This window comes from Phascolarctos cinereus, unplaced genomic scaffold (assembly GCF_003287225.1).
Source record: "Phascolarctos cinereus isolate Bilbo 61053 unplaced genomic scaffold, phaCin_HiC Scaffold_4;HRSCAF=312, whole genome shotgun sequence".
In the NCBI taxonomy this organism is placed as follows: domain Eukaryota; kingdom Metazoa; phylum Chordata; class Mammalia; order Diprotodontia; family Phascolarctidae; genus Phascolarctos; species Phascolarctos cinereus.
Genome location: NW_027555847.1, coordinates 595,427,998 through 595,452,763, shown reverse-complemented (window position 1 = coordinate 595,452,763; position 24,766 = coordinate 595,427,998). Strand labels below are relative to the sequence as shown.

The 24,766-nt window shown below is 38.1% G+C and overlaps 1 protein-coding gene across 1 annotated transcript in view; it reads left to right on the top strand.

Moving 5' to 3' along the window:
* The first annotated feature begins 3,621 nt into the window (after positions 1–3,621).
* Positions 3,622–24,766, top strand: part of NCALD (neurocalcin delta) — a 375,387-nt gene continuing 354,242 nt past the window's right edge. The window contains exon 1 of the mRNA XM_020969526.2: positions 3,622–3,674. The gene's annotated coding sequence lies outside the window, so the exon portion shown is untranslated. The remainder of the gene's footprint in view (positions 3,675–24,766) is intronic.

The following is a 24,766-nucleotide window of genomic DNA, read 5'->3' as shown; positions in this document are numbered from 1 at the left end:
TTTGAGTTCCAAATCCTTTCTCTTCCTCTCCCCCACCCACCATTGAGAAGGCAAGCAATTCGATATAGGTTATATATGTGTAGTCATGCAAAATATATCCATAATAGTCATATTGTGAAAGAAAACATAGACAAAAAAACTCAAGAAAAATAAAGTTTAAAAAAAATATGCTTTAACCTGTATTCAGACACCATCTATTCTTTTTCTGGGGCTGGACAGCATTTTTCATCATAAGTCCTTCAGAATTGAATTAGATCATTGTATTGCTGAGAACAGCTAAGTCATTCACAGTTGATGATCTTACAATATTGCTGTTACTTTGTACACAGTACATTTCACTTTGCATCCGCCCATAAGAGTCTTTCCAAGTTGCTCTGAGAGCATCCTGCTCATCATTTCTTACAGTATAATAGTATTCCATCATAATCACATACCACAACTTGTTCAGCCATTCTCCAATTGATGGGCATCCTCTCAATTTCCAATTTTTTTACCACCACATGCAGAGCTGCTATAAATATTTTTGTACAAATAGGTTCTTTTCTTTTTGTTTTTTTATCCCTTTTGGGAGCTGAGTGAGTTTATGGCACAATCTCACCAATGGAAAACCTTTTGATTCCATCCATACTTTACAGTTGCTTGGCAATGGTGATATCCGCTTGTTGCCAAGAGTAGGGCTGTAGATTTTTGACCCATTTAGCACATTCTCTAAGAATGTTTGTCCATCTGCTTCCTCCTTTTTGGTGAAGAAGTGTTAATCTATAGTTTCTTTATGGTGATAGACCTTGTAATTTGTTAATATTTTACAGGTTTTTGTTGAGATAATTTCTAAATCTCTTATGGTGCATTTTATAGATTGAAAACTGCACACTAAGACCCATATTGCATATGTGTTAATGGCTTTAAACATTTTTTCCCATTCAACTTTGACTTCAGGATGCCAATAAATTTTTTAACATCCAGCTGAAGCCTACTCCTTAATTTCTTTATGCACACTGTAACTTGCCTAGAGGGAAACAAGGTTTTGGTAGGTAGCACCTTCATTCATTATTCAATCTAATCTCTGGATTTGAGCTTGAAGCCTTCAGTCTCTGTTTTTTCTTGGCATAAATTGTATGAGTATTGAATCTAGATGACATTTTTGTATCATTGGAGAGAATCAACAGTTAGAAGGAGCTATTTAATATGATTTTCAGCGCTGCCGTATAATTTGATACCACCCATGCTCATCAAGTGGTTAATAAAATGTATTGATTTGACTATCTTCAGTTCTATTTAAGAGATATTAGAATGGATTTAAGAGTAGGCAGAACCAGAAGTGGTTTAAACTGTCTGCTTGGAAAAGTTTTATATCAATTGTCCTTAACATTATCTTGTTGGTGTGTTTCAAATGAAGACTAGTTTTGTGCATGGATATTAAATATTAAATGTGAAACTGAGTCAAAGACTTTGTTGTGGTTGACAAAGTATAAGTTTTATGGGACTGTCTGATAGCGTCTTCAATAATTACTAAATTTATGGTAAGTTACTTTGGATACCTCTAGGTTGTTGCTGTTTTGGGTTTCTGATGCATCCTTTTTGCTCCTCAGCCAACATATTAAGTTTTTTTAAATAGTACTTTTAAATTATATAAGCTGTGAATACTTTGTATGACTTATACAATACAAAATTAGCTTAAGTTTGATGTTTTTATTTTCTGTTAATAGATATATGATACCTTCTGTTGAGAAAGGTGGGACCAGGTTTATGCATGAGAGCAAGCTGATGAGGTGCCTTGTTAGTAATTTATGAATCACTGTGAAGCATTTGGGCCAATGATTATGGATCTTCTCTGGCCCTACTACTTTCTGGTTTACAGAGATTACTTGAGTTTTAGTAACTTCCACTACAATAACTATTCTGTTTTGTAGCATATGAATGGTGAGCAAACTTTCCGTTTTTCATTTGATCCAACTTGCATTTACTTCTTGCAGCCACATCAATGACCAGAAGTTTTCTATTTCCTTTTTCTTCAGGGGCTGTTTTTTAGCTCTGATTTCTTGATTTATCAAGACTAAAAAAAGTAAAGTTTTTTGATTATTTTGAATTGTTTTTATTGTTGTCTTTTGTGCTGCTTAGACTCCTTGCATCTCCTTTATTTAAGGGAATCTAGAATTTTGGGTATACTGTTGTTTTCTCAATTCCTTTCCTCTGGTTTCATTTTTCTTGCCTTTAATTTTGCAATATGGTATGCATATTTTCCTCCTGGTGCATTAACGACCAGATACTGATGTAATCTTCTATGCCTTTCTGCATATCTTTAAAGCTTTCTAAAGTTGCTTCTGGAAAGATCTTATTTGATGCCTGTCCTTAGGAATTTTTCTTCATAGGACATCCTTTCTTCCTTGGGTTTTTACTGTGGCAATGGCTGTTACAAATAAGGCTGTGTAGAGGTCCTGAAATGTTTTTCACATTATGTTAATGATTATAGGAGAATATACTTATTCGTGATAGTTATAGTAGGTATCACCTTTTTAAAATTATTGGTTTTGTTGTAATTGGTCTGCTAATTGGATTCATGCCATCAAACTCAAGAAGGACATTTTTGAATTCCTGTCTTAAGTAGGCCCATCTCCTTTTCAAAACTATTTGAAACATTAATGCTGTTTTTGTCATCTGTCTCAATAGGTATAATTTCTGTAGTTTGCACTTTGACATTAGAATTTTTCAAATTTTCCTTTTTTGTATTTTAGCAGCTTCTATATTTTTCTTCTTATTTAATCTCATTAAATTAAATAGGGATAAAGTTATTTTTTATGATTGCCCTTCTCTTGGTTGGCAGTGTGTTCTTGTATCACTCAGAGCTGAGAGTACTATTGACCAAAAGCAATCCTTACCTATAACCGGTTAGATCTGTTTCCAATTTAGTTATATCATATTGGCACCTAATGAATATAAATTAATTGTACCTTTTATCAGTCCATTTTATGCTGCTTCCTAGTTTGCCTGCTTTAGTGGTCAGCATCCTCTGCACAGAAGCATTTCCAGCAGGGGGCATTGGTATTTCTGATTGTTCTGGTGTATCTTCTCCTGGTGCCAGAACATGAAGCGGTGCTGCTTTTGCTGTTCCTTCTGTGCTAAGCCGATCACGATGATTGTTTTGTAGGGCCAGCCTGACTCTGCTCTTATTTTATTAGGCTCTTAGGAGAGCTTGTGTCGCATTGATTAGGTTGCTAACCCAGCAGAGCCCAATTGACAGGCATAGGCAGAATTGTCCATGCTAAACACTATCTTTCCTGTTCTAGTTCAACAACCTACCTTCTTTCTCTCCTTCCAATCTTGTTGCATGTCCTGGGATTTCTAGTTATGCCATTGTTGCCATGTGTGTATTTTGAATTTTAATGCCTACTTTGTTATCATTGGCTTACTTTTGCTGAGTGCATATAGCCCCACTGAAGCAAGAATTATTTTAAATGTTCTATATGAATTAGAAAATAGGTTGGGAATTTGGAAATGGAGTAGTTGATTCTAAGTATCCCATAATCATGCAAGCAAAACCAAGACCAACCCGTATTTCCCATCATTAATTATTCTGTTTATTTCTATTAATTCTTGATAAACCAATTTTTTTTTTAAACACAGGAGCTCATTCTGACTTCCAGAATCCACAGTGTGCTGTGATCAAGTTAACACAGGTAAGTAATAGTAAAAATTCCTTGGATTTATTTACCTTTTTTTCTTAAGAGCTCAAAGTACTTCCACATTCTTGCATTCATCTGGACCTCTTGGGGAGGCAGGCCTAATTATCCCTAATTTTCAAATGGAGAAACTAGGGCATAGAGCAGTAAAGTGTTTTTGCATTGTTAGTGGTAGATGGCAGCTCAAGCCTATCCTACATTCACTAGACATACAATACTGCATAGCTCAGAAAATTGCTGTTGCTACTATAGTTGGAAGGAAATTGCAGGGATCCCCATCAACTGGGGAATGGATGAACAAGTTGTGGTTTATGGTTGTGATGGAAAACCATTGTACTATGAGAAATGATGAGCTCAGTGATCTTAGAAAAACATAGATAAACTTGCACAAAATAATGAAGAGTGAAATGAGAAGAACCAAGAGAACATTGTGTACAGTAATAGCAATATTATTTTAAGAATGACTGAGCAACTGAGTCATTTTGACTATTATTAATACTCAAATTAACTATAAAGGACATATGAAGACTCTATCTGCTATCAGAAAGAAAGAAATGATAAATAGAAGTATGTATAGAATAATTTTACATGCACATATATGCGAGGGCATACATATACATACACACATATATGTACACACACATATACATATATGTATACATACATACATACATACATACATACATGTGTATATATCTATATCTCTGCGTATTTGTGTTTAACGATAGCCACCTTTAGGACAGAGGGGAGGGATGGAAGAAAAAAAAGGAAAAAATGAAAAGAAATTTAAATGGTAACTGTAGTATGTTTAGAGGGAATAGCAACTTATACATGGCAGATTTGTAGTTTTCATGTATTGTTTCATGTATTGTATTGTGTTATAGAGATGCTTGTTTTGTTCCATGAATTAAAAATAAAATAAATTTGTAATACAAAAGAAAATAAATTACAAGGAGTCATGAAGTGAGTGGGAAAGGGGAAAATACAGGCAGTAATTTCAGATGAACTTTTCAAGGAATTTGGCTGTGAAAGAGTGAAGAGATAGTTCAAAGGGATGGCAGAGTCAGTTGGAGACTTTTTAAGAATGAAGGAGACCTGGGAATGTTTATAATGTGTTCTCTGGAACCAAGACCATGTGGATATTAGGTACAATATTTTACTGACCTTTAAATTTATAGCACAGTAGTCATTGCCAATATTCTGATTTTGCCATTTTTTGTTCTCAATATTTGGATAGCTGTCCCTGTGTTTCTCTGAATTCCTCATTTGTTTGTTTGGTTGTTTTTTGGTTGCAATGATATTCCATTATTTATATGTATGACAACTGTATTAATTGTTTCCTTAATTGATTGGCATCCACTTTTTTCTTTTGGTACTAAAAAGATTACTATTCTGAATATTTTGGTATTTATGTGACAGTTTTTTCTAGCTTTGATGCTTTGTGGGATTATTGGGTCAAAGGGTATGAACAGGTGAGTGAATTATCTTGTATGATTTCAAATTATTTTCCATTATTGTTGGACTGTTTCACAGTCCCACCACAGGGTGTTGGTGTCTTATGTTCCTAATGTCCCTTCAACATCGACTACTTCTGTCTTTTTTCATATTTGTCAATTTGATGGGTATGAGATGAAACCTCAGTACTGTTTTACTTTGCATTTCTGGTCACATATAGCATGTTTCAAGAGGAATGAGACAATCTTGGGAACAGCTTGACTTTAACTGTCAAACTAAAACATTTCAACCAGATAAAGTGATAGTGATTTCACATTTATTGGGGAAGAAAAAGGGAAAGGGGGAAGGGAATAAACATTTATGTAGCACCTACTATGTGCCAGGCACTGTGCTAAGCACTTTTTTTTTACAAGTATTATCTCATTTTATCCTCACAACAATCCTATGAGGTAGGTGCCATTGTTATCCCCATTTCATAGATGTGGGATGTGAGGTAAACAGAGGTCAGGGTGACACAGCTAGTAAGTGAATGAGGCTAGATTTGAACTCAGGTCTTTCTGATTCCAGGCCTGGTAATCTCTCCACTGCACCACCAGCTGCCTCTATTAGCAGTGAACCCTCCAAGCCTGAGGATGTGTAATGCTGATGTTGTACTACTGAATTATACTTTTAGTTCCTCTTATAAATTTCCTGTAACTTGGTATCCTCCAGACCCTGAACTAATTGGCATGGCTAAGTCCATATGCTAGACTCTACTTTGTTCTAATAGTTTCCTGCTAAATTAGATATATTTTAGAAATAAAATGGACAAACAGATTCAGAAGATGTGGTATCTAGTCCCTATTCCACCACTTAACTTGTGTAACCCTCCACTCAAAGGCCATTTGCATAAGACACTTCTCATTGGTAGATACCAATTACTTAATGCTCTTCACTTTTGTGATGGGTAGAATTGGCAAGAGGTTGAGAGAAGCAAGATCCTGGTTTTCTGGCTTCTAACTTTGGGCAGAAGGCACATAGTTCCAGATACTTTTCAGAGAGAGGTCCCTGAACAAAGAGAAAGACTCTGGGAAGAAACTGACATGGCATGATTGAGGTATGGAGGTGCCAGCTGCTCTGCGTGTCAGCTTCTTCCCAGTGTTTTTCTTTCCCTTCTGGAACCTCTCCCTGAAGACACTCTGGAATCATGCATCTGCTCTCTCTCTCAAATCTGGAAGCCAGAACACCAGGTTCTCTTTCCTCCCAAGCTCTGTCCAATTCTGCCCCTCACACAGGAGAGGAATATTGAGTAAGCAGTCTCCACCAATGAGGAGAGTCTTATGACTTTGAGCAGAGGGTTACTCTAGTCTAAAGCAGCATTTGAATGAGAGTGGATAAGTAGATAGAATGTTGAACCTCAAACAAGGAGGTCTGGCTTCTAATCCTGCCTCCAATGCTTTTATTAGTTATGTATGACCCTGAGCAAGTCACTTCCTTTCTCAGGTCCTGTTTCCTCAGGCTAACACTGAGTGTCCCAAAAAGGGAAAAAAAAATGTGTATTGACAAGCTCAGACATACATTCATCTTCTTTCAACCTTGTAGCAAAATATTTCCTCTCTCTCCTCCCCCCATCAAGAATTCCTTTCTATACTGAACAGGTAGAAATGAACAGGAACAGGTTCATGTTCAACAACAGAACCATATGTTGCATATTTTGAAGTTTCGTTCAACTTCAAGTTTTGCCCAATATTGCAATTCATCACCAGAAGGCCACTGTGACATGATAAGTTTTTATGGACACAGTGACTCATGAAGCAAGTAAGCATTGTGATACCTAAAATACCACACTTTTAAAAAATTATTTTTAGGTAATTTCCTAAAGCAATTTAAAATCTGACTGAAAAATTTTCCAAAATGCTACTTTGAATCTGTTTTCATTAGTTAACATTTAGGGAGAAAAACATTCGTTACTTGCCACCCCCATCAATAGGGAACGTAGTTCTCTGTGGGCTAGCCACTGAGGTCTTTACTTTTAGTCTTTGATTTAGACACATTTAGTCTTCTGCATAATGAATGCTATGAGCATTTTTTTTTAGTCACATGAGCTTTAATAATGAAGTTAAAAGTCATTCCAGGTCAGTCAGTTTTTCAGAACTATTAACCAAGTTAGAGAGCACTTATAACAGATACTCAGTGAAGAAAGTGAAGACCATTTTCTAGTTGAGCTATTCAATTCAAAAAGTATGCACTGAACAGAGCTACAACTAGCAATTTTGGCACCTGGGGTTAGTAGAACCAATTACCTTCTAAAATCGATTTTTTAAGAGACAAATTTAGTTGTGGAATAGATAAAAACCATGAGACACAAGGCCCTGTGGAGAAGAGACCCTGGGGACACTACCTCATATAAGGGGGATCAGAGACCTCTTGAATATCACAAGCCCAGTTTAGGAAGCATAGGAGCAGAGTGAGCTAGTTCCAAGAGGAACTTGTTTACAGTAGGATGGCTTAGAATTGAAGAAAGAAATAGAGAGTGACATCTACTAACTTCCTAATTTTAACTGAGTATTCTTGCTAACCAGGAGCAACTAAGTAGCACAGTGGATAGAGTGCTGGGCCTGGAGTCAGGGAGACCTGAGTTCAAATTTGGCTTCAGATACTTACTAGTTGTGTGACCTTGGGCAAGTCACTTCAGTTCTGTTTGCCTCAGTTTCCTCATCTGTAAAATGAGCTGGAGAAGGAAATGGCAAACCAATCCAGTATCTTTGCCAAGAAAACCCCAAATGGGGTGACAATGAGTTGAGTAGGACTCAACAACAGCAACAACATTCTTGCTAACCAAGTGCTAAACTCAGTTGAGACTATATTGTAGAAATGTTGTGGTCTGAGAGGTTGTGAAGTACACGACGGGGTCGTCTGGAATGAATTCATAGACTCAAGCATTCTTTAAGTCAAGTTGGCAAAAAAGTTTATTGTTAATGCTTTTCAGTGGGAAAGATTCTTAAGGAACCTGCGATCTTACAGGGGTACAGTTAAAGTTTATGTAGGATAAACTATAATAAAACATGTGCCAAATATGCTAACTAGGTGATTTGGGGTAGGATTAGGGAGTGGTTAAGAAGTGGTCAATTGTTAAAGGAACATGCACTTCTTGTACCTACTGCACAGGCGCTTTACCAGGCCTGCTACGTCACAAAGTTAACTAGTGTTCAGGGGTAACTGAGAGTGGTCCAGTCTGCCACTGGTCAATGTCTTGTTTGACAAGATAGATGTAGGGAGTATACATATGTCTTAAGTCTAGAATGCAGTTAATGAGGAGCCCAGGATGTAGATAATGAGGTAGGGCAGTAGCATAGATAGTCCAGTGAGTAAGAATATCTTTATGACCCAGTGCAAAGCCAATTCAAACTAATAATTCCTTCAGGTGCTGTTTGTAACTGCACCAGGGAGAGAGATAAGGGGTTTGCTGGGGCCCACTCATGGGTAATTGCTAGGCACAGCGTCCTTGGGCTGGGGAGAAACTGTCAGGGATAGTGTTTCTGAGGCTAGGGAGAAATTGGGGTCCAAGCACAAACACCCAAACACAAGCACCCAAGCACTCCATCAGAAGTACAAGTGGTAAGAAGTAGTTTCCCCATTAGATTCTAAACTCCTTGAGGGCAGGGATTATCTATGTTTTTATTTGTATCCCTAAAGTGCCTTAGCACATAGTAGGCACTTAATAAACTATTGTTTATTGACTATGGAACTAATAGTGACTTCTAATTTTTGTTGCCCTGAAGTAGATCCCTACCTGTCCCACACTAGATAGGCACACATTAATTATAGTAGAAAGAAACCATTAGCTGAGTTCTTCAAGATGAGGTTGCTTTTAAAAGGTAATTTTTCATCATCCTCAAATTTGCTAGAAGGTATTTCTATTAATATAGATGTAAATGACTTATTTGTTGCTAAAATAGAATGTAATTCCTTGAGGGCAAAGGCTGTTTCATTTTTGTCTTGGTACATCTATTACCTCAAAGAATGCTTTATCATCTAGTCAGGCACTTAATATAATTCTTGTTGAATTTTCAGTGGAAAGTGTATTCGATTTGAATCACTGAATCTGGATTCTAATTTTAGTTTTTCCCTTTACTATCTTTATGAAAGAAAGGAAACAAACAATTATTAAGCACCTACTATGTGCCAGGTACTCTGCTAAGCATTTCACAACTATCTCTTTTGATCCTCAGAATAACCCTGTGAGGTGTAGAGGATGCTTTTTAAGAATACAAGACAGACTGTGATGAAGTGTCCAGGTGGGTGGGAGGGACTGCACATGATACAGGAGTTGGGAAAAATGAGAAAACAGGATGAGCTGGAGCGAGCAGCTCGGAGGTGCAGTGGATAGAGCACTAGCCTGGAGTTGGTGAGATCTAAGTTCAAATCCAGCCTCAGACACTAGCTGTGTGACCCTGGGCAAGTCACTTACCCCTGTTTGCCTCAGTTTCCTCATCTGTAAAATGAGCAGGAGAAGGAAATGGCAATCCACTCCAATATCTTTGCCAAGAAAACCCCAAATGGAGTCACAAAGAGTCAGACACCAGTGAAACAACTGAACAATAACAACAATGACCTAGAATAGTGATGGCTTCACAGGAGAAATGGACTATGAGTTAGCCAGGGAGGGATTGGTAGAACTTGAGTTAGCAGTGAGGAGAGAAAAAGGAGCTAATAAAGGTGGGCTAATAATAACAAGAGCCAACATTTATATAATACAGATTTACAAAGGACATTATATGCCTTATTTCATTTAATCCTCATAGCAACCTTGTAAGGTAGACATTGCCCTCATTTTATAGGAAGAAAGCCCTGAACCTGGAGTCAGGAAGTCCTGAGTTCAAATCCTACCTAGACACTTACTATGTGATCCTGGGCAAGTCACTTAACCTTTGTTGGCCTAAGTTTCTTCATCGGTAAAATAGGAATAATAATAATAATAATAGCACCTCCCTCCCAGGGTTATTGTGAGGACAAAATGAGATAATATTTTAAATACATTTTGCAAATCTTAAAGCACTATCTAAATGCTAGCTAGTATTATTATTATATTTTAGTAGATCAAAGCCCAAAGAGGTTAATGATTTACTGGAGGTCACACATGTAGTACATGTCAAAAATTTGAATCCATGTCTTTGTAACTCTGAGCTGAGTCCATGGCAAGAAGCGGCATTATAAGCAAAGGCTCCTACGTGGCTGGGAGTGTGTGTTGGGTTTTGAGGACTCTTTGGTGCTTCAGAATGCTGGTCACTTCAACTACTTTTTTCAGTAGGTATCCCTAAGAAATTTCCTATAATCAGTGTCTTCCTGCTCACTCCAGTCTGTATCTTTCCTCCTTGTTTTGTTATTACAGGTGCCCGTCCCCAGACAAATCTCAAAATGTAAAGTAACCAATTCCACAGCTCCTGTTCAGGAGCATTTTTGTCACTGCTACTCCTGGCTTGGCTGACAGAACTGTGTGCCTTGTCTTGTTTTCTTGAGAGTTCCTTAATTAGAGGAGATGAAATCAGGGATTGTCTAAGCAGCTTCTTGCCAGGTATTATTACATCGGTAGCAGTCAGGTGGCATTTAGTTTTGTTCCTGTAAGGCTGGTCATAAACCTTTCTTGCCTCTATCACAGGTTATGCAAGTAAATGATGTTTTATCATATTAGGGATTAGATGCCTCTGACTCAGGAGAAGAACAATTCTATTTTTTCCTGCTTTGTGTTCAGAGCAAGGTTCTTCAAATGGCCTTTGTGCAACCAGAAATACTCCCCTGAAATATTCACAGCCTGAAAGTTAACGAAATCTTTTCTTTATTCCCTTTCAAATAAGGTCTTTCATGATCTTTTGGACTTTTGCTTTCCTGTTGAATGTTAAGACCCCCTTTCACTTTCCTGTTCTGCCTACAGACACACACATAGACATTCATGAAGAATCTCTCTCTCTCTGTCTCTGTCTCTCTCTCTCTCTCTCACACACACACTCACACGCACAAATACGTCTAAAATAGAACTCAATTGTATGCATCCTCCATACTTCTCAAATCTTGCAGACAACATCCTTTCAATCACCCAGATTCACCACCTTCTGAATCATCCTTGACTCTTCTCTCCCTCACATACCATATCTAATCAGTTGCTGAGTCTTGACAACATTTCTGACATCTGCTCTCTTCTCTCCACTTGTATAGCTTCTACCCTGGTTCAGGCCCTCATCACCTCTAGTATGGATTATTTTGGTAGCTTCCTAATTATTTTTCTTGCTTCTGGTTTCTCCCTTTTCCAGCCCATCCAGTATATAACAATCAAATTGGTATTCTTTTTAAATAATATTTTATTTTCCCCCAATTACATGTAAAGATAATTTTTAACTTCATTTAAAAATTTTTGAGTTCTGAATTTTCTTCTTCCCTCTCTTACCTCCCCTGTTCCTGAAATGGTAAGCAATTTGGTGTAGGTTATACATGCATAATCATGTAAGACATATTTCCATATTAGTCATGTTATGAAAGAAGACACAGACCCAAAGGGGAAAAAAGATTAAAAAAAAAAGTATGCTTCTATCCGCATTCAGACTCCATCAGTTCTTTCTCTGGAGGTGGAGAACATTTTTTATCATGAGTATCTTGGAATTGTCTTAGATCATTGTATTGCTGAGAATAGCTAAGTCATTCACATTTGATCATGGTACATTATTGCTGTTACTGTGTACAATGTTCTCCTGGTTCTGCTCACTTCACTTTGCATCAGTTCATATAAGTCTTTCCGGGTTTTTCTGAAGTCTGCCTGCTCATAATTTCTTATAGTACAATAGTATTCAATTACATTTATATACCACAAATTGTTCAGCATTCCCCAATTGATGGCTATCCCCTTGATTTCTAATTCTTTGCCTCTATCAAATTGATATCCTTAAAGCATAGATCTGATGATGTCATTTCCCCTACTCAGATATCTTTTATTACTACCTGTTGCTTCCAGGATAAAATACAAAATCACCAAACATGGTACCCACCTCCAATTCCATTCTTACTTCATATCATCCCCTTCATAAAATGTTCTAGGCCTGGTGCATGACTCTGGATCTTTCATCTCTATGTCTTTGCATAGGTGCAAAGATATCAGAATGCATTTCCTCTTCATTTTATTGTTTACTTCCTTTACTCCTTTTCTTATATAAATTTCCTCCAAAGACTTCCTGCCATGTGATACTGAACTATTAATTGCTGTTATTTAAGTCTGACCATCAAATCAGTTCAGAATCCATCTAATTGTATTATTGTTTAGTTCATATCTCCATTTTTTCCACAAGTCTAGGAGGAAATACTTTAGTAAAAACTTCTAAAATCTAAGTGAACCATGTCTACAGCATTCTCTTCTATTTCTGGTTTATAGGACTACATTTCCAGAAGGCTCACACACAGCCCTCTGGGAAATGTAGTCTAGAGAATTTTTCCCAATGAGTGAAGGTCTCTCATTTCTGGGGAATGTGTGAAATGATGTCTTGGAGATATGCCCTAACACACACACACACACACACACACACACACACACACACACACACACACACACACACACGTATGAATATAACACAGAATTATGTTTGAAGAGATGCAATTTTGAAATTTTCAAGTATACCTAATAATTATCCTGATGAAGACATTTCCAAGTACAGGTCTTTTGGGGGCTACTTTAATAAGTAGGTAAGACTCATTTGTTAGTCGCAGTATCTGTGTAGATGAGGAGTTATACTAGATAATTTCTAAAATCCCTTCCAACTCTAAATCCTGTGATCCTAGGATAAACAATGGGCTTAAATCCTTAATGTTGGTTTGTTCTGTTTAGGTTAAGCTTGCTCACCACCCCCTCCACTGTCATTTTGTTTCTGCTGTTAATTCAACAAGTATTTGTTGACCATATTGGTCCCCTGCAGGATATGCAAGAAGTACAAAATACATTACCAATAATTCATAGGTAGATTAATTTCCTTAAGGAACCCACTAATAATTTATAGCCATCTCACTTAGGAATAAACTTTCATTATGGTAATTCCCTAATATAAAACATTATTATGTCTATTTCACAAGTTAGACAACCAAGGCTTTATCCTTCAAACTCTAGCTCATAGCCTGACTTCACCTCAAGGCCTACCCCAACTCCTTTAGTCTTAGTTGGTTCTTCCCTTTCTGAAGCTTTATATTATTTTCTTTCCTCTTTTTGACACTTAAACATATACTGCTTTGCATAAAAATTCAAGAAATTTTATTGAATAACTAACATGTCCATTTTGGGGAATATACAAAAAATTAGACATATTCCCTTTCCTCATAGAATTTATAGTCTAATAGGGGAAATTCTTTTGGCCATTTTGGAGAGCCATATCCACCAGTGGGAATCCATTGACTATAGGTCAATGGTAGGAAGCCAAAACTGAAAGCAAAGAGATTTATTGGCATGCTAAGTGGAAGGCTACTCTTGCTGAATAGCAGCTTCAGAATTCTGGGGTACAGATTTAGTTTTTGCAACCTTTCAAGAACTCATAAAGGACTCAGTCAGTCAGCAGCCTTTGTGGTAACTTCAGATAGAAAAGCAAAGCATTTCATAGGAAAAGGAGGGGCAGAGAAAGAGGGGGATCATTTAGGAAAGAAAAGGGAAGTATTTGGAATGCAACTAGCAGGATTTATTATTGCAATAACAAAACATCCCCTGTTAAAGGACAAGAGAGACAGGGGGAAATGACCAAATACTTTTACAATTGTGAAAAAAGTCCTTTTGGACAAAACTGGAGGGTGTTTTGTCCAAGGACAGAAAGTAGTTGTTACAACAGTGGATGAGACCATCTGCTTTACTATGTCCTTGTTAATATTGTATTTTTCCTTCAATAAAGTTGATGACTTTATATTATTAGGTCACCAGATGGTTGAAGGGAATTTTTTAGTCCATCAAGATGTCATGAAATGATTGTGGTTCCTGTTTTTCCTCCACAGTAGGACAAAGAACCATAATATAACATCCTATGATGTGAAAGTACAGTAAGAAGGGGGACAAAAGAACTATGGGAGGTCATAAGGGAGAGATGAATCGCTTTTACCTAACTTTGCATGAGGAACAGCAGTGGCATTGTAGATTAAGGGCTAGCCCTGGAGCCAGGAAGTCCTCCAATTAGTGGCTTCTTCTGACATATTTTGGCTATCATGTTACCATGGGCAGATCAACTTAATTTAGGTGCTTCAGGCAATTCTTTAAGACTGGAGGTTCAGAGGACTTGTTGGAGGAACTTTCCATGCTGGGATTGCCCTACAGTGATGGTGTAGGTCACAGGTCTGGACCTTTCTCACCAAAAAAAAGATGTATATATGACTTGTTTTCCTTATCAGATAACAAACTATGGGAGCACAGGGAACCTGTCTTATTTTAAATATACAAATATGCTTACATTTTATTTATAAAATTAATATTTTATATATAAACAATATATTCTAAGCATATATTATTTATCTATATTTAAAAATGTATATATGACTTGTTTTCCCTGTAGGAGGTCAGGACCCTGTCTTATTTTAAATCACATTTATTAAAATGTGTGCACTTAGTATTTGTTACATGAATTAAACTGTGTTTGTTCCAGTTAACAAATTTCTTTGGCATGATAACTATGGTAAGGACTTCCCAAATCACCAGGCAGAAATGACACCTTTCGAGTGTTGATTGAGCTCTTTGGGTTAGGTGGTGGTTTAAAAATCAAATGCAAACATCAACCCACAGAAACCTGTGGCATGAAACGGTTTGTGCTGTTTGCTAAGAGCCACAAGTATCCTCTTTAGAGAAGCCTGCAGATATGGCTGGTTTGGATTCTGTCATCTTTCCCTTGAACTGTAGAGTGCACTGTGTACACTGGCTATTAGCCTACATTACATCAGAAATGGGCTACACCCAGTTAATAAGCTTCTTTTGCCTTATAATGAGAGGCTGAAATACTGTCCCTTTTATAGACAAGCCGAGAGACTTTCTGTTCTCACAGGAGTTTTACTATTTACAAGCTGAGAAAGCCAACCAGCAGATGGAGGTTAGGTGTTAGATTAAGAGATAGTTCAAAGTTCAGAGTTCAAAGTAAATTGGCTGAGTCTCCCTTGCTTCCTTCTCTCATTGACATTTTAGGGGAATTTGAATCAGAGAATTTTTTTTTAAGAGCCGAAAGGTATGATGTAGGGCATCTAGTCTAATCTCCTTGTTTTACAGAGGTAGAAACTGGAGTTCAGAGAGGATACTTAAGCTCAGGCTCCCTTGGCTAGCTAGCAATAGAGACAATGCCTTCATTCCTCAGCTGCCTCCTCCCTCAGCTCCTGTGGCATATTCTTCCAGGAACCTCCATTTTAGGGAAGGGTGTCCCTCATTTTCTACACTTAACCATCTTGCCTTCACCCTGGTAACTCCCTCCCTCCACTCTAATTTTCAGTTCCCCTTTTGTGTGTTGTCTTCTCCTATTAGAATGTAAGCTCCCTGAGGGCAGGCACCATGTTTCTTTTTCCTTGTATTTGTATCCCAAGCACTTAGCACTGTGCCAGACACATAGTAAGTATTTAATAAATGCTTATTAGCTGACTGGCTGCCAGTATTCAGTCTACTGTACCAATTTGCCTCTCTTAAGGAATTCTTTCCTGTATATGTATGTGCATATGTATATATATATATGTATATATATATATATACACATATATATATATGTATATATATATGTATATATATACACACACATATACACATACAATGCATTTACATATGTATATGTACACACATGCATAGGTGTATATTTGTACATATGCGTTCATATGTTTATTTGTATATATGTGTGGTGCACATATATATGTGTATATATGCACATGCATGTACATGTATCATCACCTTTTGTGTTCATATATACACCTATATATGTAAAACACAACACACATATACTTATATATAACATAAGCCTATTTGTGTGTGTATACCTTTTGAAAAACAAAACAAAACTTACTCATTTCCCAAGATAACTCTCACTTAGGGACACCTCCTTTCTAGGAAAGCAATGCAGTTAAGTGAATCCAATTTTCACAGGGACTTCACCTGACAAGGTATGCCACATTCTGTTTCCATAGATCCCCACTTCTGCCAAGAAGAGGGAAATGTGCTTCATCATTTGTTCTGTAGGTCTATGATTGGCCAACTTAATGTGTTCTTATTTAAAATTACCACATTTCTAAATCTGCGACCAATACCCAAAATTAAAATCTTGACACATTAGAATGGAAACCTGAATTAACCTTAATAACCACTCCTGCATTGGCTCTTATAGCTTATCTTGGCTTTTACTCTTTCTGCCACAGTATGGCTAATGTTCAATAAGCTGCAGGTTCACCCGCGCATTTGAATGACAGTCCTTCATTTCCTTACAGTTAAAATGTACATCTCAGGTTCTGGTGAGTGCTTATTTTCTTAGGGGGCATTTTAAAACTTCTTAAACTGTGTCTCAGACCCAACTCGTCATATATAGCAGTATGAGATGGAGGGAAAACCTCTGAGTCAGAGGACCTGGATTCAAATCCTACCTCTGACACTTACCTCTGTGACCTTGGGTCGGTAGTTTTGTTATTCATTTGTTTAGTTATATCTGCTTCTTCATGACCCCATGGACCATAGCATGCCAATACTGTCCATGGGGTTTTCTTGGCAAAGGCATTGGAGTAGTTTGCCATTTCCTTCTCTAATGAATTAACACAAACAGGGTTGAGTGACTTGGCCAGGATCTGAACCCAGTTTTGAACTCAGGTCTTCTTGACTCCAGGTCTTTTACTCTATCTACTGAACCACTTAGCTTCCTCCAAGTAACTTTATCTCCCTATAAAATTAATGGGTTGGTCTTTGAGGTCTCTTCCAAATAAATACCTAGATCTATTACCATGACATCCGATAGGCAGTGTTTGGTACCATGTAGATTGTGTATGCCTTCTGAAGAGACTGGTGAAGTTGAACAGGTCAAGTTCTCCCCCTTAGGGATAAGATAGTAAATATATATAATGTATGTAAATAAAACAGCCTTTTTCAGTTTGCTTGTAGTGAAAGATGAGAGAGACAGAGACAGAGAGAATTTCGTGAATGTTTTACCTACTTTCTCACTTGCACCTGGCATGTAGGCCCTACATCTGGCACGTATACTCTGGTTTCCCATTTTGACTAAGTATAGCAGGAATGTTGGCCCTACAGCTTCCATATGTACCATATGTCCTAAACCTGGAGGGTGACTCTTTCACCCTGCGTACACTTAGTAGGCACACCCTACCAGCTCTCTTGTTCCAGCTCACTTTTACTTCTGATTAAGTTTCTTCTTTTTCTCCGTTTCTTGGGAAAAGAAAAAAAATGGAAATGAGAAAACACTCCTAAACACTAAAACACTGAATTTCATTTAGTTGCAGAAATGACTGCAGAGGTAACTGAGCTCTCTCCTATTTGTTCAGGTCAACCCTCCAGGGAGTGAAGAGAACCCTGGTTCACTCTGAACACAATTATAAGTCAGCTTGCCTTCTTGGGGGCAGGCTTCCCTACCTCTGAGGCACATCTTTGATCTTGCCTTCATTTCCATCTGGTTTTTATTATGGTTCAGAGCAACAGATCTCAGCTCTTTGGGGGTGAAGACCAAAAACCATCAATTTCAGGTTATTTTCAATACAACCTCAGGCTCTGTAGCTTTCTTTTCATGAAAAGGGACATGGAGACAGCAACCTTTATTCATCTTTACCACTGGGATACATAGAGTCTCCTAAGGGATATCCAGGTAGATTCAAAGGCCTAGACATGGGCTGCTCTGCTGTCAGGGACAAGGGGGGCATTTGCTCACGGTGTGAAGAAAGAGAAAAGGGAAAATCCCTTAACTTGCTTCCACAATCAATTTGCCATCTGCTCCATCCTTAATCAGAGATTGATCAGAGACTGAGAGATGCAAGGGATCTTAGTGTCATCCAGTCCAACCAAAGAGCGCTAGGTCTGGGTTCAAAGTGCTTGTGCCCAAAATGCACTTCTGATATAATGCTAATAAGCATTAACCAAGAGTGGCTAACAATCCAATTCAATTTAACCAATGAATATCAATTAGCTTTTACAAAAAGATGTTTACTCTGAAGATATAGTAAGGAAAAAAATACAAACTTTCTCTTCCAAAGCCCTGGTGGTCAATTAACTGACCTAGACCTTACTTTCCTCAACTATTAAATGAGGGTGTTGAACTAGATGCTATTCCAGTAGGTCCCTTCCAGCTCTGTAACAATGAGCCTACAGTCTGTGAGTCAGGGATACTGGATCTTGCAATCCCTTCATTTCACAAAAGTGGGAAGTGAGGCCAAGGGACTCGGCCTAGGTCACAAAGTAAGTAATAATAGCTGACATATTTATGTTGTGTTTCAAGGTCCGCAAACTGCTTTATATATGTTTTCTCATTTGATCCTCACAACAACCCTGGGAGGGGTTGTGGTTCAGTTGTTTTTCAGTTGTGTCCGATTTTTCCTGACCACATTTGGGTTTGTTGGGTTTTTTTTGTTTTTGGAGGGTTTTTTTTGGTGAAAATACTGGAGTAGTTTGTCATTTCTTTCTCCAGCTCATTTACAGATGAGGAAACTGAGGCAAACAAGGTTACATGACTTGCCCAAGGTCACACAGCTACTGTGTCTAAGTCTGTGATTGACCAAATGGTATACACACAAATAGGCTTATATTATATAAATATACATATATTTATATTTACTTATTTTTATTCATATACACATACATCATATCTATCTATCTATCATCTATCTATCTCCTAAGACTGGATTTGAACTCAGATCTTCCTGAGTCTAGGCCTATTCACTACCCATGCTGTTGTTATCCCCATTTTACAAATGGGCAAACTGCGACTAAGAGAGATTAAGTCATTTGCCAAAGGTCACACAGCTAAGTAAGCATCTGAGGCAGAAATTGAACCCAGATCTTCCAGATTCCAAGTCTAACACTTTGTCCTCTGCCCTCAGATTCCAAATCTAGCACTCTTCTGCTATCCTTTGAATCAACAAATATATTAATTACAGGATTTACCTAAGATATTGTGCTACATCCTTTTAGCGAGGAAAGTGCAGCATTGACATTGACAATGAATAGATAAAAGTGTAGACAGCTAATATGGGCAGAATGGCTGGAGGACCACCTCCAGCTAGAAAAACCTGAATTCCTGTCCTATGGACCCATAATAGCTCTATCACCCATAGCCTTCACCTTCTCAGGCTCCCAGGCATCAGTTTACAGATGAGTTGCTGTTCTGCAAACAGTGGTAGGAGTTCCTGTACTGGAAGCTCCCTACACTAATGAAATCATAGGTTAAGACCAGGAAAAAGAACAAGGATTTTGGAGTAGTGGCAAAAGAGTAGTTTTTCAGTCATTTATTTGGCTTCTGCCATAGGTAAGGTATTATACCAGGAGCCTTAGGAAACACAGAAAAAACCAGAGCCATTAGCACGGTTGATGAGACAGAACCCACCCTGGGAAACAGCTTATAAAGCAGCCCACCCATCCTGTGGGCTGTACTGTCTAGGAAACTTGAGCTTGAAAAAGGCCTGGTTTTAAAATATCCTCATTTCAAGTGGAGGAGGAAATAGAAGAACTTGGCTCTCGTTTTCCTTGTAGTCTAAATACATAACACCTTTTGTTGGAGTGTTTATAAACCAGAGTCTGACCTCAAAATCTGGGCTGTGACCTCTACTTTGTTTTAAATGGAGAATTATTCTAGTCAAGTACAGGCAATGAACTGCCCATGATTCTTAACTTAGGGTGGTTCTTCCTTTTATGTAATGTAGAGAATCTTCAGTTGCTTCCATTACCATCTGGACCAGAATGCACTTCTTCCAAATGCCCTGGATCCCATAAAGTCTTCAAATACATCACTACCAGACATACAGTATTACAGTGTACCATGCTGACTCTGTACTCCATCTGAAGGTTTTCATTTGCCCTGGTCTCATCAACAAGTAATTCTGTGATACCCCAAAATAGTGCTAAAGGCATGGTGCAAAGAGGATGAATTTCTTTTGCCCTGTTCCCGATTCCCTTAATTGTTAGTGTCTCAAATATGCTCTCTGGCTTGCTATCCCAGAGTCAAGCTGCTACATCTGTTCCTTGGGGTTCTAGGGGTTCCTGAGTGTGTATGTATGTATCTCCTTCTCTAATACTATTGCCTTGAGCTTTTACCAGTTGTATTTGCCCATTGTTGGCCAAGACCAATTAACTGACTGTCCAGTTTATTTAGCCAATTAACATCAATTAACTTTTACAAAGAGATATGTACTTTGAAAATATAGCAAGAACAAAAGTACAGACTTTCTCTCCCAACACCCTGGTGGTGGTATATTTTTCCCTATCCCACCTTGGTCTCTGGGGTAAGTGGGCTCACACCTAGCACAGTTGCTACTTAGCATTGTTCCCACCAAGTGCACTCCAAATAAGTCCTAATTTCAGCTAATACTGGCTTGGATCCTGAAGGCAACTCCCAAAGGTCACTCTTCAAATATGGTGTGGACTCCAGCTCCTGGACTCCCAAATTCCAGGATTTCGAGACTATTGGAAGCTTATGTTCCTGACCTTTTGAAATTCACAAGGTTGGCACCTCCATATTACTGTCCATCTAGAAAAATAGAGAGGTGAAAGACTGAGACCCATTTTCATGGGGCCATGTGTCTGCCTTGGAAGGAGAAGGTCCATCACTCTCCCTTTACAGCATTGTCTCTTCCCAGATGCTTCCAAGGAAGGAATCAAATCAGGAGCCAAGATCCAACTTCTGGTTTACAATTCCAGCCAATGAGTTCATTAGACCAGTTAGTTCCTTATTACCTCTAGGACAAAATCCTTACCCGACATTTAAAGCCCTTCAGAATATGGCTGCTCTCTACTTTTCTAGTCTTATTTCATTTTATTCTCCTTCAGGCATTCTACTTTTCAGTCAAATTATCTTACCAGCTACAGACCTGTATAGAGGAAAGAACATTGGTTTCAGAGTCAAAGGATCTGGGTTCAAATTCTTCCTTTTATTAAGTGTATGACCTTTGGCAAGTTGCTCAACCTTTATAGGTCTCTGTATAATTACAAGAGTGGACTAAATGGTCCCTAACATCAGCAACTTCCTCCTTAGGAGCTTCTGTCAACTTTCAATAAACCTGCCTCCATCATCTTAAAGTTCTGTGTATGGTGAGACTCAAAGAAACTGAGCTGAAAATAGAATCCTTATAGCAATTTCAGCTGATAAACCTGAAAATGTTTTCTTTAGAGGGGTGTGTGTGTGTGTGTGTGTGTGTGTGTGTGTGTGTGTGTGTGTGGTGTGTGAATGGCAGAATGACAGTGCCCCAGAGATTACCTTCCTGAGAAAAGAAATACCCTTTCCTATTTTTTTTTCTTTCTTTCTATTTGTGTCTCTTTGATGGATGGTGACCTGAAGAACAGACACATGACATTAAATTCATTCTGTGTGTTGTCCTGTGAGGTTTTCAGATTCAGCTTGACTGTGGTATCCCTGTCCAATTTAACCCTGCCTTCCCTTACACAGCTGCTATTTCACTGGGCACAGCTCCCTTTTCTCTGAGGAGATCCAGGAATAAATATTAAAACAAGTAGGAAAATGAAGTCATATTCTCCCAGTACTCTCAGGCTTGAATGCTGGCATTGCAATTCCCCAGGCTAGCAAAAGAGATTTAGTCTGCTCTGCTCTCAAGCTTTATAGCAGCAGTATTTATCTGGGCAATGGTAAGCAGTAGACTCATAGAAATGCTAATGGAAAGAGGGCAAAAGCAGATAACAGGATGTTTACTGTAGTGGACATGGCTTAAGGAGCTTAAAGTAAAGAGTCTTTGATGTATAATTTAATTGGGTTTTATTACAATTTTGATCAAGGATATCTGGAGATCAGACTTAACTGGAGAAAAATAGCATATGACATCATAGCTTTGTAGAGATGGAATTGATATGCTATGTTCTTCATTTTTTTTTAAACCTAGACCTATGATATCATTGGAATTGGGGACTCATGATAAGGAAACTATACATAAATATTGATTACCCTTCTGCAATTTGTAGTCTTGTGCTACAGTGGGGGCACAGAGGGGCCAAGGGACTGCCAGGGACACCCTGTCAATATATGTCAGTAGAAGGGCTTGAAATCAGATCCTTCTATCTCCAAAGCTAGCTTTTCTTTGTATACCACATTACACAGTTCAATGTTATCATGAACAGACCTAGAGTTTTTTCTCATCTTATGAAAGGCTGCATGACACAATGAATAGAGAACTGACTTCAGAGACAGAAAGAACTAGGTTCAAGTCCTACTTCTGACACATACTGACTGTGTGTGGGGGGTATTCAAGGAGGACTTTTGGTATGAGGGCTTGCTAAGCCCTTCTCAGGGCTGCTCATCTGCCTTCAATGTCTACCTCTCACCCAGCTCTCACTTGTGGCTCCAAGAAGCTACAAGCATGTGCTTTGACTAAACCAGGTTGAAGGTAACTGATAGGTTTCAAACCCATTGATGAGTTAGGGGGATGTCTACCCCAAGCATGTGAAGACTTCCACTGGTGGAATGGGTGGATGAGACCAATTTGTTTAATGACCACAAAGGTGGCTGAAGCAGACTCTGTGGAGCACTTAGAGCTCGGTCAGACATCAAAGACTCCAGAGTCATCCACTGCAGCCCACACCGTTGCCAGTAGTCTTGACTTTTGTCTTGCCACTGGACTTGGATGACTCTGGATGAGAGTGTAAGGCTGATGTCTTTGTGTAACAGTCTCACTTAAGTCTAATACATGTTCAAGTCAAGGCATCTCCCATGATGTCACTGGTCCTCTTTGAAAACGAAGGACAACCAATCAACGAGCTGTGTTGACTCCAGGTGAGTCATATAACCTCTGGGTTCTATAGGCAGCTCTCTAAGAATAAAAATTACAGAGAAGGTGCCAACCTGCATTGTTGGAGGGAGTTTCCTTGTCTGGGTGTTCCCTATATCAATGAAATTGCAAGTCTAGTCCCTATCCTTATTGACACTAGATGGATCTTGTGTTCAGAAAGAAATACTGTGCCTAATTAAAAATGACAAGATGACATTCATTTATATGAAAAGCTATAATAACTCACGTGAACATTAATAATAGTACTAATTTTCATTGATGGTGCCAAAATGTTACCAAGTCTTTAAACCTGAATTACCTTTTACTTCTCCTTCCTCACCCACCCCCCAATATGACCAAGCACTGAGTTCCACCAGTCCTTCTTTCCTAATGTCTCTCGTGTAGTAGAAAGACCATTGGACTTAAAGGCAGAAGACTAATGTTCAAGTCCCTCCTATGCTGGTTTTGTGACCTTCAAACAAAGGTCATTTAATTTTTCTGTGCCTTATTTTCCACATATGTAAAGTTGGGATAATAATGCATATACCATTTTCTACTTCATAGGAAGTTTTAAGGAAACTGATGTATAAATCTTGTAATGCTTTGGAAATCTGAAATGATGATGATGATGATGATGATGATGATGACAATGATGATAATGAAATTATAGAGGTGCAAGGAAGTGGATAAAGAGGCAATGAAGGAGTCAAGAAGACTTGGATTAAAATCCTGCTTCTGATACTTACTAGCTATGTAATCTTGGGCAAGTGACTTAACTTCTCTGAACCTCAGTTTCCTCTTGTGTAAAGTGAACATAATAATCCTTTCATCATAATACCAGCCCTGAAGTCAGTAGGACCTAAGTTCAAATCTGGCCTCAGACACTTACTAGCTGTGTGACCCTGGGCAAGTCACTTAATGCTGATTGCCTCCATTGTCTTGGGGAGGGAGGAGGGAAGGGAGCGGGAGAAAAATTTAAAACCTCAAAAGCTTATGGAAGCGATTGTTGGTAAATCAAAATAAATTAATAAAAAATAATCCTTTCATTATGAACCTGAGAGGTCAAATGAGGTAATTTACCTTTGTCAGATGAAACAAATTCTTTGTAATCAAAAAGTGGTGTGTTAATGAAAGCTGCTATTATTATTGTTGTTATCCTTCATTTCTGCTGCCATGGCCTCTGCTCTAATTCAGGCTTTTTGATCTGGTCCATGCAAGGTAGATTATTATTCCTATTTTAAAGAAGAGAAAACTTAGGTTTAGAGATGTGAAGTGACTTGTCCATAAACACACAAAATAACAGGGAATTCTAGTCTATTGTCTATTCTATCGATACTATCTTTTCTCAAGACATCTTGTAATTCTGTTTTTAGAATTGCTTCAAACACAAGGACATTGAGCCAAGGACAAAAATATTTAATCTTTGTCTGGCAGGGTAAAGTTCACTCCATGTTTTCTGAGATATTAGCACAATAATATATGATAACAATAATAAGCAAATAAGCAAATTTTCATTGACCATTTTGTTCCAAGTGTAAATGATTTATTTATTTAATTAATGGCATGTATTTTTTAGGAGGTGTTAGCATATCAGGACAGTATTTGTTGAGCCTGGTTTGTTGCAATTTGGCCATGCCATACACAATGACAAGAGCCTGGTTGTGGAAGCCTTTGGATAAGATGGTGGAAGGCAGATAGTAAATAACACA